Genomic DNA, 19,950 nt, shown 5'->3' with positions numbered 1-19,950 from the left:
CGAGATCACATGGGATTACCTTTCACAGGTGAGACTGGAAAAATACTTTTCATTGTATTTGGTCATTATAACATAATTTTATGAACAGATTTTTCTGACTTTGTGGCTAACATGAAGTCTCGCGCATAATAGCCGCTCGGTGAAACCTGTCTCCAAACACCGAAGTATTTCCTTCGTAACTACGCTGATAACACTTTGTGTTTTTGTCAAACATTGGAGCTTTGTATTCATTCTGAAGGTTTATTGTTATTAATATTGAATAAAAAGTAACTGGGATATATCATTGTTAATTATCATTCAAATTTTAGGTAAATTATTTTAATTTGCATCTTATACGGATTTTATAAGGGAAATACGGATTTTGGAGGTTGGTTATACAGGTTTGATTGACCAAAAGTTGACATGTATGCTCCATGCTCATGACTACAGGCAGTACATCCATTTCTCCAGGTGTCTAGCTGCACTTTTCAGCACTGGTGCGCTAACTCAGCGGTGCTGACAGAGCCGGGTGGTTCAGGTGGCACATGTAGGTTCGTCCAGAGCTCCAGCACTCTGGGCTGAGTTTCAGCATGCTGCTTTGGAAGAAGGTGCCATCAGATTGACGCTGAGATGGACTCGTCTGCACCTCAGCACCTGATACAGCGCTGCCATTAGCAGACTAGGTCAAAGTGGCACTGTCAGGATGGAACCCCTGCGCCAGACACACCACCTTGATTTCATCACCTGAGGAGAGAAACTGAGAGGGAGTCAGCAGAACAAGGGACGGAGGAGATGGAGAAGCTGGAGGAGAGACCGGGGGGGAGGCAAGGGAGCAAATAATAGTTATTATTTATAGACGGAGTCTCCATCATCAGCACTTTATAAAAGTCAGAAGTAAAGCTGTAACTTGAGGTTTTCCACCATAGGAAAGTCTTCTGGACCTTGCACTTCACAGTAACAAGACAAACTGCATTTTATTTTATTTTTTATCTTATTAACTTCAAGAGAGAGAAAAGAGAGGCTGGTGAGAGACTGCTTACAGCTGACATCAAGTATAAAATAACAGGAATTGACTTGTTTCAACAATGTTCTACAACATTCAACACAACTATAAATGCAAAAAAAAATCACACCATTTTAATCAATAAATAAACACTGCTGTGATATGAGAGGAATAGTACCCTTTGGGATGTGCTGTTATAGAAAAATAATCAACTTTGGAGTGGTAACTCTGCATCCTTCAAGTCCACATAACTGAAGTGAATTAATGATACATTTCTGGTGCAAACATTTCACAATATTGAAATAATAATAATAAAAAAGGTTCTCAATAATGATCACATCCTTGCGCTCATTTGTAGTTTAAAAGTGCAAACTCCTACACTTTTAGCATTTCTTGATTATTTATTTATTAATCTTTTGTTGAGGTTGTTGTTTGGAATTAAAAATATTATTTGGAAAGTAATATATAATCAACCATAAATATGACATTATTTAAAAAAGAAAAGTAGATTGTGTATAACTACAAAAATGTCTAAAAAGCATGTACACTATAAATACTCATCACATTTATTTAATGATATATTTGTTCAGCTTTACTTCACACTTCTGTGTCATTAAAAATGAACACAAGATTTTACTCACCAGTAGTGACTTCAGTTCCTCCACTGAAAACTACAGTGTAGCACAGTGTGAGAGCTCAGTACAAAAACCTCAGGGCCAGAGCTCACTGTTCCTGCTCACACTGAACACTTCACTGATCACGACTATAGAACCTAAACACGCTAAAGAGGACAAAATTAGCAGAATACATAGTTTTCACTGACGTCACAGCATTCCGGGGAAAGCCCTCCAGCTGCCATCTTGTGGGGCAAACAAAACGGATCATCACCATTACCGGCTACGTTATCTCGGACGAATTTATGAAGTTATATAGTCAGTTTTCTAAAATAAAGATCAATGTCGGAAAAATCAAGCAAACAGAAGTATATAGATACATTAGACGACTGTGGCAGCGGGGGCGTGGTCTAGCATCGGTCTGTGACAGGAGGGCGGAGTCGGGGAAGTTAAGTGGCAGAATCATTACACCTGTTGTTAATTGATGTGTTTGTGTGTCTTCCCAGTGACCGCGCCCTTCTTAAGGAGAGAGAGTGAGAGCAGAGGGAGGCTCTCCACAGCAGATAGCTGATGTGTGTGCGTGTGTGTATTTACAGCTGAAAAGCTGAATAAAGAGTTTTTTTTGTATTCTCAGTTCTGTCCTGCCGTCCTTCTGTGCTCCACCCATTTACACGAACTGCCACAGTGGTGCCGAAACCGGGAAATGAGCACAGAAGACAACAGCCCCATGGAGTCCTCCACCTTCGCCGACCTGATCCACGCCCTCGCCACGGCCCAACAGAGCCAGCACCAGGGGCTGCTCGCCCTCCGAAAGGAGCAAGAACAACAGTTCGAGGCCCTGGTGCTGGCGCAACAGGAAGATCGTTGGGCGTTCCGGTACCTCCTCGCGTCGGCGGGGTCCACCAACTCCACCGCCGCGGGCCCTTCCCCCCTCACCCTCATGAAGATGGGCCCACAGGACGACCCCGAGGCATTCTTCACGCTCTTTGAGCAGGTAGCAGAGACCTCGGGGTGGCCGGTGGAACAGCGCGCGGCGCGCCTCCTCCCCCTGCTAATGGGAGAGGCGCAGCTGGCCGTGCTACAGCTCCCCGCCGACCGCCGGCTGGCCTACGCGGACCTTCGCCGGGCCGTCCTCCAGCGGGTGGGACGCACCCCGGAGCAACATCATCAGCGTTTCCGCGCTCTGCGCTTGGAGGAAGTCGGCCGGCCGTTCGCGTTTGGCCAGCAACTCCGGGACGCCTGCTGGCAGTGGTTGAGGGCCGACAGCTGCGACGCCGAGGGACTCATCGACCAGGTGGTACTGGAACAGTTCGTCGCGCGTCTACCAGCAGGAACCGCAGAGTGGGTCCAGTGCCACCGCCCAGTGTCGCTGGATCAGGCAATCGAGCTGGCGGAGGATCATCTGGCGGCTGTCCCGACGGCAGGACAGCAGACGACCTCTTCTCTTCTCTCCTCTCTCTCCTCCTCCTGTGTCTTCTCCTCGCCCCATTCCCCCACCGCGGAGACGGGGGCCGGCGCCACCTCAGCCGGCCCGCCGCACCCGCGGTGCCCTTCCGTGTCTCCCGTCTGTGTCTGTCTCTCCCCCCCCCTCAGGTGAATGAGCCCCAGAGCACTAGTGCAGAGAGGAAGCCCGGGCCGGTTTGCTGGCGCTGCGGGGAACCGGGCCACCTCCAACAGCAGTGCTCGATAATGGAGGTGGGCGCGGTGGTTCGGATCCCCAACGCGCCAGGAGCCGCCCTCGATCGGGCCGGAGCGTATCGCATACCGGTGAGTATCCAAGGGGATACATATCAGGCGTTGGTGGATTCGGGCTGTAATCAGACCTCAATCCACCAAAACCTGGTGCAAGACGAGGCATTGGGGGGAGCACAATTGGTGAAGGTGTTATGTGTGCACGGGGATGTTCACAACTACCCTTTAGTGTCGGTCCACATTATTTTCAGAGGGGAAAAATTTATAGTAAAGGCGGCGGTTAATCCTCGCCTTACCCACTCTTTAATTTTGGGGACGGATTGGCCGGGATTTCGGGGTTTAATGACACACTTAGTCAAGAGTGGGTCCTGCCATTTGACAGGGGGAGGTCCCAGTGTCGCTTTGGTGGGAGCAGCTGTCACAGAGCCGTCTACGTCATCTCCGTGACAGAGTGAGGAGCCGCTGGCTCCTCCTCTCTCTATTGGGGAATCCCTCGCGGATTTCCCATTAGAGCAATCGTGAGACGAGACTCTGCGGCATGCTTTTGACCAAGTGAGAGTAATCGATGGTCAAACGCTCCAGCTGAACGCCACCCTGTCCTTCCCCTACTTCGCGATTATGAAGGATAGATTATACCAAGTGACGCAGGACACTCAAACGAAAGAGCGAGTCACGCAGCTTTTAATTCCGAAGAGCCGCCGGGAATTGGTATTCCAGGTGGCTCACTTTAATCCCATGGCTGGACGCTTAGGGCAGGATAAAACACTAGCCCGAATAATGGCCCGATTCTATTGGCCGGGGATTCGCGGCGATGTCCGTAGGTGGTGTACGGCATGCCGCGAATGCCAGTTAGTAAACCCAGCGGCCATTCCAAAAGCGCCTTTGCGCCCTCTACCGTTAATCGAGACCCCGTTCGAAAGAATTGGCATGGATCTCGTCGGGCCATTAGATCGGTCAACACGAGGGTACCGCTTTATATTAGTTCTGGTGGACTATGCAACACGATACCCGGAAGCGGTGCCTCTTCGCAATATCTCAGCACGCAGTATTGCGGAGGCACTCTTCCGCGTCATCTCCCGAGTTGGAATCCCGAAAGAGATTCTGACTGACCAAGGCACCTCGTTTATGTCACAAACACTGAAGGAACTGTATGGGTTATTAGGTATTAAGCCGATCCGCACCAGCGTTTATCACCCACAAACGGACGGCTTAGTGGAACGGTTTAATCGCACCCTTAAAAACATAATTAAGAAATTTGTAAGTGAGGACGCGCGTAACTGGGATAAATGGCTCGAACCCTTGCTCTTTGCAGTGCGAGAAGTCTCCCAAGCCTCCACGGGGTTCTCCCCGTTTGAATTACTATATGGACGTAAGCCGTGCGGCATTTTAGATGTGCTGCGAGAAAATTGGGAGGAGGGACTTTCACCAAGCAAAAATGAAATTCAATATGTTATTGACCTGCGCGCAAAACTCCACACACTCACACAACTAACCCAGGAGAATTTGCGGCAGGCCCAAGAACGGCAAACCCGCCTGTACGACAAGGGTATGCGCCTTAGAGAGTTTGCACCGGGAGAGAAAGTACTCGTACTCTTGCCCACATCGAGCTCTAAATTAGTTGCCAAGTGGCAAGGACCCTTTGAGGTCACACGGCGAGTCAGGGACGTCGACTATGAGGTGAAACGAACGGACAGGGGTGGGGCGCTACAGATTTACCACCTCAACCTACTCAAACTCTGGAACGAGGAGGTCCCCGTGGCGTTGGTGTCAGTGGTTCCAGAGAAGGCGGAGCTGGGGCCGGAGGTTCAAAAAGGAACATTGGCATCACGTCCCTCTCCGGTCCCCTGTGGAGACCACCTCTCCCCGACCCAACTCGCGGAGGTTGCCCAGTTGCAGACCGAGTTTTCGGACGTGTTCTCACCCCTGCCCGGCCGCACTAACCTCATAGAGCACCACATTGAGACGCCCCCGGGGGTGGTAGTGCGTAGCCGCCCTTACAGGTTACCCGAACACAAGAAAAAGGTGGTTCGGGAAGAACTCGAGGCCATGCTCGAAATGGGCATCGTCGAGGAGTCCCACAGTGACTGGAGCAGCCCGGTGGTCTTGGTACCCAAGGCCGACGGGTCGGTCCGGTTCTGTGTGGACTATAGAAAAGTCAACGCGGTGTCTAAATTCGATGCGTACCCAATGTCTCGTATTGATGAGTTGCTCGATCGGCTAGGCACGGCTCGTTTTTACTCGACACTGGATTTAACAAAGGGTTATTGGCAGATCCCCTTGACTCCATTATCCCGTGAAAAAACGGCCTTTTCCACACCATTCGGCTTACACCAATTCGTCACACTTCCTTTTGGGCTGTTTGGGGCGCCTGCTACGTTTCAGCGGCTGATGGACAGGGTCCTCCGCCCCCATGCCACCTATGCGGCTGCGTACTTGGATGATATTATTATTTATAGTAATGACTGGCCGCGGCACCTACAACACCTGAGGGCCGTCCTTAGGTCGCTGAGGCAGGCGGGTCTCACGGCCAACCCGAAGAAGTGTGCGATTGGGCGGGTGGAAGTACGGTATCTGGGCTTCCACTTGGGCAACGGGCAGGTGCGTCCCCAAATTAACAAGACTGCAGCGATTGCGGCCTGCCCGAGGCCCAAGACCAAAAAGGGGGTGAGACAGTTCCTGGGGCTGGCTGGCTATTATCGTAGGTTTATACCTAATTATTCGGACGTCACCAGCCCGCTGACTGATCTGACTAAAAAGGGGGCACCAGATCCGGTCCAGTGGACGGAGCAATGCCAGCGGGCTTTTTCTAAGGTTAAGGCTGCACTGTGTGGGGGGCCACTTTTACACTCCCCTGACTTTTCTCTCCCTTTTATGTTGCAGACGGATGCATCAGACAGAGGGCTGGGGGCTGTTTTGTCCCAGCAGGTGGAGGGGGAGGATCGCCCTGTCTTGTACATTAGCCGCAAGCTGTCGGTGCGTGAGGGGCGCTACAGTACCATTGAAAAGGAGTGCCTAGCAATCAAGTGGGCGGTCCTCGCCCTCCGGTACTACCTGCTGGGACGCACTTTCACCCTCTGTTGACCCCCTCTGTTTCACCCTCTGTTGACAAATGTGTGCAGCTTTCAGATTTAAACTGTTTTTTTCTCATCCTTATACTTCCTATGTTTCATGGACTGTAACGGATTTGCTTATTTAGTAATTTTAATACAGAATTTACTTTGAAATTATAATCAGACACTCCAACGCCCCCCCCCCAAAAAAAAAATCGGATCTGCGCCATTCAATCGTGAAAAAGGCGGCATCCACCAAAAGGCGCACTGTTTGCATCCCTGGTTGATTAAACACAAATCAAATCATACAGAATAGACCTAAAATGTTTTTCAAAAATGACCCTTGCGTGAGTGAAGTGACAAGTGTCAAATAGAAACGTGACAAACGAGCAATATTAAACGTACATTACAGTGTAAACATACACTCAGCGGTTCCAGTTAGGCATTCTCCAGAGATTGTTTACATGATGTTTTGGTTTCCAAAAACAAACTTACACAATTGATTGTTTATTTAAACGACTTACCACTTATAAAATGATCGGAGCAGACTTTGCTGTGTTTGGAAGGCTGATAATCCTTGCAGTTCATTCTCGCAAGCCATAGATTTCTCCTTTGTATGCTGAGTTTCTTTGTTTGCTCGCCTTCGTGCTCCCATACAGTGGGAATTCCATTAAAGCTCCGCTTGACATCATCATCTGACCTATTACGACAGCCGTGAATACAACAGGTGTGCACCATTGCTAGCTTTAAATAGCCTGCTTGGGTTCTTTTGAAGACTTTGTACTCACGCGTTACAATGTGTGCTCAGTGACCCGTACGGTAAGCTTGACCCACAAGATTGCCGCTATTAGGGAATCCCCGACTCTGTGACGTCATGTGCAAACTATGTATTGGGACAGGAATTAGTGTAGAACTTGTGACTGTGCTCATACTGAACATGACAGTGTGGGTCTGTGTGGAACTGGGAGAGGTTTAACTCATTTATGTCCAGTTTAGGTCATGTTGGTGTAGCACCCCTCTATGCTACTAGGAAAAATATAAGTACATTTAAGAAAGGTGCTATCTAACTAATATCAGGCAGTTCATTTAGTTTAGGCCAGTTCTAGGTACGGCATTACAGGGGGAGTGAATTGACAAAAGGCAACCATTTAAAAGGTAGAAAAAACAGTATAATATTTATTAAATGATGCAGATTAAATTTGACCCTTTCTCTTAATAGAGAATAAAGAAAATAGTAACAAAAAGATTCAAATAATAAATACACCAAAAAATAAATAAAAGAGAGCTCTTCAAATTCAAAGTATCAAATCAAACAAAATGTCCAAAAGAGAAGAAAAGTGCGGGTGTAAAATATCAGTGCGTATGTGCTTAGCATAATCCAGCTGATGGCGCTGATCTTCCAGATGGTCCAGAGGAGGTTCCAGGATCCAGGGACTGACTCGCCATCCAATTTCAATTCACATCAAAAACCAATCTGCGGTATAGCAGTTTAATCAGAAATCAACATTTCACTCAATGAGGCTCAGCTACAACATACCGTCATTCACTCACGTAATGAGAGAGAAGAGGTGCCGTTCTCTCTCTCACACACACAGGCTACTGTGCGCATGCCCCCTAACATTCCACACCGCTTTTTAACGTCTCCCATTTCTGAGGAGTCCGGTACTATTAGCATTTACATAGATCATAAATACAATATATCACACTGACAATAATAAACTCATCCCAGAACATAAACAAACATACACTAGTAGAACAGCAAAAGAGTAAACATCTCCGATTGTTTTTTTTTTTAACATCGATAAAATATCTGTCCATAAATATTACCCTAGCACGCTAATATGCTAGCCCCATACAATTCAATGCATCGCCAAGGGATGCTAACGGAAACAAAAATCAGAATAACTCACTGGAGAGATCCAGAAGGAAATTAAACAAGGGAAAGATGAATGTTCAGGCAGTATAAAGAGTGAAGTAATTTGAGAGTGTAAGTGATCTGGGAAATAAATGCTGAAAGATAATTTAAGGTTCAAGAGAGATCAAGTTATCCACTATTAAAGCTATCGAAGGAATCAAGCGTCAAGAGCGGAAAAAATAATACAATGCCCATCCTAAGCAACAAGAACAACCTTGCCAAAATAAAAGCCCTGCTTCCTGTTAACAGCAAACAATATTCATAAACTTCTAAGTAGTTCTATTAATCTATTTATCCATATGTATATATTTATGTATTTAAATATGTATCCGTATATTTATCATATTTACTCAATATATTTAGGTTTAGTAACCAAATCTTTAGGTGGGTTACATCCTCCCCCCTTAAATCACCCTAAGTCCCTTGGGTGTCTATAGGTCTAACTAGTTCAGAATTAGATCTGCAGGAGTGAGTGGTCCTCCAACTCATTAAATGAGATCAAAGCTCTATTAAATCCCTCTAACACTGTGTGTGCAAAGGAGATAAGGGGGTTCTCTAACTGTGTGTACTGAAAGCGGCTGGGAGCTCTCCTGAATCTTTCAGATCTTCTCGGAGGACCATCTTCAGTGCTCCCAGCAGACACTTCAGTTCCATCAAGCACCTCATGGCTTGTACTGCTGTGTGTGTCAGTCACTCCTGAGGGCTGTCTCTCAATTGGCTCTGCCCAGTTTCCAGAGAGGGGGTAATCTAGGAATTCTCCAGCCGTGTCTCTCGGACAACTGTCGACAGGTGCAGGTAAGTCGCTTCCATGGTTAGCCAGTTCTCTTGTGGGAGCAGCATGGATGGGACTTTGGACAACAGCAACAGGACTCTCAGCATCACCATCAATAGGACCTTCAATGGCAGCAGCGTGGACAGGAATTTCAACAGCAGCAACAGGACTACCAGCTCCGTCACCATGAACAGGTAAGGTATCGTCATCCATGGATCCCACAGGAAAGTATCTGTCCTGGCAACCAAGTCCATCTGGGCAAACAGCTGGGGACACATTGCAGCCTTTGGGAATCTTGAAAACTCTGGAGAATTTTGTCTCAGGAAATGGAGGGCTTCCAGAGTAAAATGAGTCATCACTCTCAGAGTCTGAAACTTCACTTTCAGATTGTTGAATAGGGTGGTTTCTTGTTCGGGGCTGACGCTTTACTCTGACTTCAGCGTCTTCATCTTCCTCATCCCTCAAGACTCCACAGGACAGCAGCAAGTCTCTGTGCAGGGTACGGGTAAGACCATCTGTCCCCTTAGGTTGAACCACATAGACAGGTATGTTGTCCACTTGCTTGATGACCCTATAGACAATTGGTTCCCACCGGTCAGCCAGTTTGTGTTTGTTCCGTAGCCGCAGGTTACGAACCAAGACACGGTCTCCCTCTTCTAGAGTGGACTCCCGGACAGAAGTGTCAAAACCTCTCTTGTTTCGGCCAGCCACCTTCTCTGCATTCTTCATGGCCAGTTTGTAACTCTCTTTGAGGTGAGACTTCAGCTTACTCATGTACTGAGAGTGGGAGGTTGACTGGACTCCTCAAACTGGCAATCCAAATGCGATGTCGACTGGGAGGTGAGGTTGTCTGCCAAACATCAACTCATAAGGGGAGAAACCGGTGACTTCATTCCTAGTGCAGTTGTAGGCGAGTGAGAGAGAGGTTTTACAAAGTCACGCCATCTGCTCTTCTCCTTATCCTTCAGAGTTCCCAGCATACTGAGAAGTGTTCAGTTGTACCTCTCCACGGGGTTACCTCTTGAATGGTATGGACTGGTCCTCACCTTCCTGATTCCAGTGATGGCACAGAGCTCCTTGATGGTGTGTGACTCAAAGTCTCTTCCCTGGTCACTATAGAGTCTCTCTGGAAATCCGTAGTGGACAAAGAACTGCTCCCACAGACATCTAGCAACAGTGCAGGCTTTCTGGTCTTTCGTTGGTATAGCAACTGCATATTTGGTGTAGTGGTCGGTGATCACCAAGATGTCTTTGGTGTTCTTGCTGTCAGGTTCAAGCAACAGGAAATCCATACACACCAGCTCCATTGGCCTTGTGGTTTGAATGTTCACAAGTGGTGCAGCTTTCTCAGGCTGAGTCTTTCGTCTGACACACCTGCCGCAGGACTTAATTCTTCTCTCAACCTCAGCAGCCATTTTAGGCCAATAAAACCTGGATCTGACCAGTTCCAGGGTGCGTTCAACTCCCAGATGCCCCATGTCATCATGAAGACTCTTGAGGACAGCCGGTCTTAGCTGTTGAGGTAGCACAAGCTGACAGACAGGATGGGAGTCACACTGACGGTTCCTGTACAAGACTCCATCCTTCAATTCCAGGCGGCTCCACTCCCTTGCCATCAACTTGAACTCAGGAGGATCGGCTAGACCGGATATGGCCTTTTGACCTGATTCAAGCAGGGAGATGATTTGTCCAATGACAGGATTGGCGTTTTGGTGTCATCGCAGCTCATCTTCAGAAAACGTGGGGATGGTGACTTGTCCCTCCAGTTCTTCATTTTCTTCAAAGACATCTGGCACCACCTCAGGATGGAGTGCGAGGGATTCGACCAGTGTCATAGGTATGGAATCTGGCTGGGTTTGGCAGAGATGCCTGTGACAGGCAGTGGTGACTACGTCTACAGGCAAGTTCCACTGTTCAGCTGAAGACGGCAAGTGCTGAGAGGTGAACTGCTCGATCCTCTGCCTTTCCTCCTGCGATGCCCAATCATTTCTCACCTCATCATGAGGACGTCTTGAGAGGCCATCTGCATCCTGATTTTGCTTTCCAGCTCGGTACTTGATGTCAAAGTTGAACGTTGAGAGGGCTGCCAACCAGTGATAGCTTGATGCATCAAGTTTGGCTGAAGTCAGGATGTAGGTCAAGGGGTTATTGTCAGTTATGACCGTAAAGGTGTTTCCATACAGATAGTCATGAAATTTTTCAACAATAGCCCACTTCAAGGCCAAAAACTCTAGCTTGTGTGCTGGGTATCTTGATTCACTGGATGACAATCCTCGACTGGCATAGGCAATGACACGGCTTTGTCCATCCTGTATCTGATACAGAGCTGCTGCTAGGCCGCTGGTGCTGGCATCTGTGTGGAGCACAAAGGGTAGCTTTTGATCAGCAAACCCAAGATTGGGGATGTTGTCAACTTGTCAATGAGGGTCTCAAAGGCCTGCTGACACACTGGGGTCCAGCGCTCCACAAACGGCTCCTTGGGGTGGAAGTATTTCCCGCCACTGCCAGTTTTGTTCTTAAGCCCCTTCCGGGCTGGTGGATAGCCGGTGGTGAGGGCAGTCAAGGGTTTCACGATCTTTGAGTAATCACTGATGAAGCGGCAATAATATCCAGAGAATCCCAAAAAAGATTGCAGCTCCTTCAGAGTTTTCGGTACTGGCCAGGTGGTTAGGGCTTGTATCTTCTCTGGGTCAGTATGAACTCCATCTCTTGAGACAACATGTCCCAGATAATGCACAGATGTCTGGAAAAAAGACACTTATCTGGGGACAGCTTGAGGCCATTTTCTCTGAGTCTTGAAAGGACTTTGGTGAGTTGGATTTCATGATCTTCTAAAGAGCTGGAAAAAACTATCAGATCATCAATGAATACAAGAACTTCCTTCAAATTGATGTCTCCCATGCACTTCTCCATGAGCCATTGGAAGGTGGAGGGGGCATTGGTTATCCCCTGTGGCATACGATTGAACTCGTAGAAGCCCAATGGGCAGACGAAGGCAGTTTTGGACTTGTCAGACTCTTCCATCTCAATCTGATAGTATCCAGACTTCAGGTCCATGACTGAGAACCACTGGGATCCAGAGAGAGCAGAAAATGAGTCCTCCATGTTGGGCAAGGCATAGGCGTCTTTGATGGTGAACTTCCTGTAATCGACGCACAGCCTGACATCCCCACTATTCTTCTGGACAACCACGATGGGGGAAGAGAAAGGAGACTCAGACTCACGTATGAATCCAGCATCAAGGAGTGTCTGGAGATGTTTTCGGACAGCTTCATAGTCCTGTGGGTGGATAGGCCTTGAACGCTGTCTGAATGGTGTCTCATCTTTGAATTTGATGTGATGTTTGACTTTGGTCGCATGACCGTAATCCAACTCATGGTGGGCAAAGACATCAGAAAACTGATTCAATTTCCTTGTGATTCTGTTCTTCCAAGACTCTGGTAAAGGAGAATCACCGAAGTCAAACGTCAAGTCAGGTGCTTGAACTGAACCTGGCTGCTGGCAGGACAGCTGACAACACTTGACTGTTTCAGGTTGCTTGAATCCTGAAGAAGGGTAGGCAATGATGTCGTGGGGGATGGTCAGCTCAGCGATGACACAATTGGCAGGCAGGGTGATGTCGTGATCTGTTTCATTTTGGACCCAAACAGGGAACTTGAAAGGATACTGTGATGGCAAAGTGACAAGGCAAGAGTCCACAAAGATTCCACCTGGTAGGGCTGACATGGTTGGCTGCTCAATCAGAGCACATTGTTCAGCGGTGACATTGCTGGTTCTTACATGACCCTCTAATGGAACCTTCCATCCAGCTGGGATGACTTTGGGCTGCTTCTCTCTCATTGATATTCTCCCAAGGTGTCCACTGGTGCGCTGTTCCTTCCGAAGTGCCAACATTTTCAAAATCTGAGAGTATCCAGGTAAGGCTGAAGTCAAGCTGGACTTGTTATGGTCACAGTGCTCATCATACAGCATGTCAAGGGTGTTGGTGCCAATCAGCACAGGTGTGTCACTGCTGGAGCAGATGTCAGGGGTGACTAAAGCCAAGGTAAGTATTTCAGGGGCAGCCTGAATGAACTCTTTGAGGAAAACTATCCTCAGCTCTATATACCCAAGGTATGGAACAGACTGACCGTTAGCTCCCTCAACTTCAAGAAGATGGCTCATGGGCTTGATGGGCTGATGTGACAAGTGGTCTCTGTAGAATGACAGAGACTGTGGTCACCTGAGAGCCCATGTCAAGCAAGCTGTTGCAGTGCATTCCAGCAATAATGATGTTAGCAGTGCACTTATGGCCTGTGAGCCCTCTTGGAAGGTTGGAATATTGCCTTGAATCTGTGTAGCAAAGCCTTGCTTTGGTTGTGGTGGTGGATGTGGGGCAGGGGGGTGTTGCAGTTCCTGTTGGCCCCACAACAGGAACTACTGATCGTTTAAATGGGAGGAGCCGATACCACTATGAACTTTGTCCCAGGCCTGCTGCTTTTCCCCAAGTTCCTTTCTCTTTGTGTCGACAAGCGCTGGATCTGCCTGGCCACTGCACACTGAGGAGACATGGCCATCTTCTCCACAAATGAAACAGTACCAGGGCTTCGGTCTCTTGGGAACAGACTCACTTTGAGTGGCTACTGTAGAGTGGGTCAGAGCACTGTTGACATCTTTTTTTCTTCTTCGAATAAGCTCTGGAATGCTCCCCTGGTGAAGCTTTGGGGGAGGCAAGTTGAGCAATCTCTTTCTGCATCCGTTGCTCACCAGCAGAGAGTGTTTTGGAGAACTGAGTGTCGAAGTCAAGCTCATCTGCACTGTGGTCACAGACATGGTGGTGTTTAGCCTGGACTTTGGTTCTTGAGATGCCCAAGTGCTGTGACATTCGAGAGGATTTGGCAGCCTGTCTATCCTCTTCGGTCCGGAGGAGAAGCAACAGGTCAGAGAATGGAGGCGGCACACTCTTCTTGTGTTCAAGCTGAAGGTTTGAGATGAGGGTGTTGTTCCAGCAGCCTCTACAGAACTGTTTCAGCAACTGGCAGTCAAAATCACTTGCCACAATGCCTCCTCTCCTCATAATCTGGTTAAGTGCTGTCTGTAATCGACTCAGGTGAGCAGAGGACTTCTTGCCAGCGTCCTGGTACGTGCTCAGAAACTTTGTGAAAAGCTCATCACCATCTTCAACAGTGCCGTAAGCTGAATCAAGAATGTGCAGATAGACTTTCACGTCTGTATGCGGCCCTAAGTGCTTGATGAGATTCGAAGCTGGAGGCAACAAACTCTCCACAACCTTCCTCGTTACGTGCCGTGCAGCTAGACTTGGGTCGGCAAGCAAGAAATCAGTGTGGCTGCACCATGTTTCATAGTCCACTTCATGGTGCTGTGTAGGCAGTCTACCAGAAAAGAACCTGAGTTTTGTGCTGCTGTGAGAGGAGGCCTCAGTGCCTCGAACAATGTGCTCCACCACAACCCTTTGAACTTCAGGTGTAGTAAGCTGACTTACAGGCAGTGTGTAGGTGGATCTACTGTTGGATGGGGAAACTCCAGCATCAAGCAAAACAGAGGTATGATGGCCATCCAGAACGTTGACCGCTGCAACAGATGGTGGAGCTGAACTGGTGCGGTCAGGAGATGCTTGAACATGAGAGAACACTGCTGGGCTCTGCATGGTGGAGATGCCAGAACTTTCATGATCCTTGGAGGGAGATGAAGTGCATGCTTCAGTTCGAACAGAGCCCTGAATTCGAGTGAGCTCTTCACTCAGTAAAGATTGCAAATCCAGGCCACTCAGATTAGCTATGTCTTTAAGTGAGTCCAAGTACATCTGGGTTAAACTGCTATCTACATACTTAGAATACACACTAGATAGCTATCTAATTCAGTGAACTGTATGAGGATCATCTGGGGAAGGCCTATAGCATGGTAGCTGACCAAGCTTTTCTATCGTAAGCCCTGACTCAAACTCAATGATGACTGTGCTCTTTAAGTCTGGATCAGAGCTACTTATGTGAATCACCCTTGAGAATGTCCCATGCTCCTCTAAGAACCTCAAAATTTCCCCATCTGCATCACTATCACTTAAACCACTAACACAGAGTTAGGTATCTTGATGTTTTAACTCTAACAATTTCCATTTTCAAACTGTAACATTTCAAGTAACACACGTATCTTCAATGAGAAAAAGAAAAAAATTTGTAGAAAGAAAAATATACACTTATGTAAATATATTCACTAAAATGTGAATAAGTACACTAAAATATTCAAATTCAATTGCAACTTAATTGTCAACACTGCCCCCTCCTGGCTAACTCGCCAAGTTTTATGTAGCACCCCTCTACTCTACTAGGAAAAATATAAGTACATTTAAGAAAGGTGCTATCTAACTAATATCAGGCAGTTCATTTAATTTAGGCCAGTTCTAGGTACGGCATTACAGGGAGAGTGAATTGACAAAAGGCAACCATTTAAAAAGGTAGAAAAAAAACAGTATAATATTTATTAAATGATACAGATTAAATTTGACCCTTTCTCTTAATAGAGAATAAAGAAAATAGTAACAAAAAGATTAAAATAATAAATACACCAAAAAATAAATAAAAGAGAGCTCTTCAAATTCAAAGTATCAAATCAAACAAAATGTCCAAAAGAGAAGAAAAGTGTGGGTGTAAAATATCAGTGCGTATGTGCTTAGCATAATCCAGCTGATGGCGCTGATCTTCCAGATGGTCCAGAGGAGGTTCCAGGATCCAGGGACTGACTCGCCATCCAATTTCAATTCACATCAAAAACCAATCTGCGGTATAGCAGTTTAATCAGAAATCAACATTTCACTCAATGAGGCTCAGCTACAACATACCGTCATTCACTCACGTAATGAGAGAGAAGAGGTGCCGTTCTCTCTCACACACACACAGGCTACTGTGCGCGTGCCCCCTAACATTCCACACCACTCTTTAACGTCTCCCATTTCTGAGGAGTCCGGTACTATTAACATTTACATAGATCATAAATACAATATATCACACTGACAATAATAAACTCATCCCAGAACATAAACAAACATACACTAGTAGAACAGCAAAAGAGTAAACATCTCCAATTGTTTTTTTTTAACATCGATAAATATCTGTCCATAAATATTACCCTAGCACGCTAATATGCTAGCCCCATACAATTCAAAGCATCGCCAAGTGATGCTAACGGAAACAAAAATCAGAATAACTCACTGGAGAGATCCAGAAGGAAATTAAACAAGGGAAAGATGAATGTTCGGGCAGTATAAAGAGTGAAGTAATTTGAGAGTGTAAGTGATCTGGGAAGTAAATGTTGAAAGATAATTTAAGGTTCAAGAGAGATCAAGTTATCCACTATTAAAGCTATCGAAGGAATCAAGCGTCAAGAGTGGGAAAAATAATACAATGCCCGTCCTAGGCAACAAGAACAACCTTGCCAAAATAAAAGCCCTGCTTCCTGTTAACAGCAAACAATATTCATAAACTTCTAAGTAGTTCTATTAATCTATTTATCCATATGTATATATTTATGTATTTAAATATGTATCCATATATTTATCATAGGCGGCACGGTGGTGTAGGGGTTAGCACTGTCGCCTCACAGCAAGAAGGTCCTGGGTTCGAGCCCCGGGGCCGGCGAGGGCCTTTCTGTGTGGAGTTTGCATGTTCTCCCCGTGTCCGCGTGGGTTTCCTCCGGGTGCTCCGGTTTCCCCCACAGTCCAAAGACATGCAGGTTAGGTTAACTGGTGACTCTAAATTGACTGTAGGTGTGAATGTGAGTGTGAATGGTTGTCTGTGTCTATTGCCGCTTTTCCACTACAAACGCGGCTGAGCCGTGCCGTGCCGAGTCGAGCTGAGTCGAGCTGAGCGGGGCTGTTGGAGTTGCATTTCGACTACAACCGCGCTGAACCATGCTGGCTGGAAGTGGGTGGACACATTGGGTGGAGTTAGTGAAAGTGGGTGGACGTCACGTGATGTCGTTAAGCAGCGCAAACAGTGACATCAGTGACAGTGGCGGAACAAGTCAGAGCCGGGCCGGGGCAAATGACTGGGCACTTTATTAAAGCTTATCATAACATCATTTTAGGCTACAAAATGTCCGCAACTGCGGTGTTTACCAATTTCAACACTACCGGGTGCAACTATATGTTATTTAGTACATCAAGTCCTTCAAACGAACATGTAACTCAGAAACAAAAAACATTAGGATACTGTACATGGCTCATAATAAAACATCAATAGCCTATACTGCGCACATTATTTGAAGGGCATACGAATGAGCGCTCAGAGTGGTGACAGGAAGAGTCAGAAATAAAAGGAGGGCGGTGCAAACCTCACTGAATGCACTGTGTTTACCAATTTCAACACTCCGGGGTGCAACTATGTTATTTTGTACATTAAGTCCTTCAAACGAACATGTAACTCAGAAACAAAAAAACATTAGGCGACATACTGTACATGGCTCATAATAAAACATCAATAGCCTACTGCGCGCATTATTTGAAGGGCATACGAATGAGCGCTCAGAGTGGTGACAGGAAGAGTCAGAAATAAAAGGAGGGCGGTGCAAACCTCACTGAATGCACTGTGTTTACCAATTTCAACACTCCGGGGTGCAACTATGTTATTTTGTACATTAAGTCCTTCAAACGAACATGTAACTCAGAAACAAAAAAACATTAGGCGACATACTGTACATGGCTCATAATAAAACATCAATAGCCTACTGCGCGCATTATTTGAAGGGCATACGACGAGCCTTGCGCTCCGCGAACTCGTGCACGATGCTCTGTATGTCACTGATTCAGTGAGCTTTTAAGCGGTAGTCTCACGACCCGAATAGTAAACAATAAACATGGAGGACATGGAGTCGTTAGTGTTGCTGGTCTTGGTGCTGTGGCTTGTTGTCACCGACAACGCCAACAGATACTGGCAAGAGCGTATAGATGAGGCGAGGCGCATAAGGCTTCAGAAATTCTCGTAATTCGTAATTATTCTCCTTCCGGGTTTGCGGTGTTTACAGATCCCAGCGCGCTCGCGGGGCGTGTGTGGGTATGTGAGGACACTCCTCCTCACCAATCAGTGCACAGGGGAGTGTCTGCTCACGCCCCCAACCTCAGTCGGCACGGCTTGGCTCGCTTCAGCCCCACTCCAAAACGGTGCGAGTTTTAGGGGCTAAGCAGGGCTGAAACGAGCTGAGTCGTGCCGGTTTTTGGTAGTCGAAACGCGAGCCGTGTCGGGCTGAAGTGAGCTGAAGCGAGCTGAAGTGAGCTGAAAAAGGGTAGTGGAAAAGGGCCATATGTGTCAGCCCTGTGATGACCTGGCGACTTGTCCAGGGTGTACCCCGCCTCTCGCCCATAGTCAGCTGGGATAGGCTCCAGCTTGCCTGCGACCCTGTAGAAGGATAAAGCGGCTAGAGATAATGAGATGAGATGAGATGAGATATTTATCATATTTATTCAATATATTTAGGTTTAGTAACCAAATCTTTAGGTGGGTTACATCGGGGTTTTTGTACAAGAGATTCAGTGAACTGCAGCACTGTGCTGCTTCCCTCACAACTGTGACAAGCGCTGTAATAGACGGCTTCATCTTCAGCCTGAACACTATTAATATGCAGATATTCTTGTGATCCAGATTCACTGTAAGTGAATGGACTTGGCAGTCCACTCACTCTGGTGTTATCGTAGAGCAAGAATGTTGGAGATTTTCCGGGTTTCTGTTGATACCATGTTATGACCCAGCTACCTGTACTGGGTGAACACAGAATCTTGACATGTTGCCCAGCCTGAACAGACCTTCTCCTGAGTGCTGACAAGAGCTTTCAAACCTGTTCAAACAAACACTTTGCTTTGATTCCCACATTCTTCTCATGCAGCATCATTAAAATTCAGAAATCACACAAGATTATGATCAATTTTGGACAAGATACTTTTTTTTTGCACTAGAAAGCGTGTTGAAATTTTGAGTAAAGTTACCTGAGAGAGTGAGCAAGATGGTGGTGAGGGAAATGGTGTTGAGGATCATCATGTTCAGATCTCTAAAGGATAGGGTTGCCACCTGTGTCTGACAAAAATCCTGGACATTTCGACCATCCAGTCGACCTTTTTGCTTGTAAGCAACGGCGCCCTTCGCACATCTAACCCAAGACAAAAATCGCCCTTCTACGCTGAAATTGTATTGCTCTAATTAGTAAAAATGACGCTTTTGCTAGTTATTTGTTTAGTTAATTGCTTTACATAATATAGCAGGTCTTCATTATTTTGGTTTATTTCCAACAGTTTTTGGTTGTGGACACCTGGGGGCAGTAGTGGGCACAGGTAAAAGGGGAATACATAATTAAGTTCTGTTTGTTTACTTATGTGGAATAAAAATAAATAATCTAATTTTTCATTGTATCTAAGAATACCTGAATGTAGCAATGTAAGGTGTAGTGTCAAACAGCTTACCTGATTGCTTAGAGTGTGGTGTGTGCTTTGCCTGTGCTTCTGCTGCTCTTGGCTAAACAAATACATAGGAGGACATGTAACTGATATAACTGGGCACATACAGTACATACAGGAGTATGTACTACACCAGGGCTTTTCAAAGTGTGGGGCGTGCCTCCCCTAGGGGGCGCCAGAGTTCGGGGGGGGCGCAACGTGAGGAAAAATAAACCAGAATAAGTTACTATTACGGACACTTGGCGAACTTCAGCTAGCCTTTGCCAGAGACAAAATGGATCGATTTTTAGTACCTAAAGCTACAGTGAGTGAGGAGACAGAGTCTGGGCCAAGCAAAAAAAGAAGGAAGTATGACCACGATTATTTAAAGTTTGGATTTTCATGGACTGGATCTGAAGATGCTCCACTGCCACAGTGTGTTGTCTGCCAAGAGGTGCTAGCTAACGATGCTATGAGATGTTTAAAATGTGTAAAACAAGATGTTTTTTTT

General features: G+C 46.6%; 1 pseudogene; it reads right to left on the bottom strand.

The window, feature by feature from the left end:
* Positions 1-481: 481 nt before the first annotated feature.
* On the bottom strand, positions 482-19,047 carry LOC132888818 (immunoglobulin lambda-1 light chain-like; annotated as a pseudogene).
* Positions 19,048-19,950: the final 903 nt, after the last annotated feature.

This window comes from Neoarius graeffei, chromosome 7 (genome assembly GCF_027579695.1).
Source record: "Neoarius graeffei isolate fNeoGra1 chromosome 7, fNeoGra1.pri, whole genome shotgun sequence".
Taxonomy (NCBI): Eukaryota; Metazoa; Chordata; class Actinopteri; order Siluriformes; family Ariidae; genus Neoarius; species Neoarius graeffei.
The sequence above is the reverse complement of the archived record's forward strand: the minus strand, read 5'-3'. Positions and strand labels throughout refer to the sequence as shown.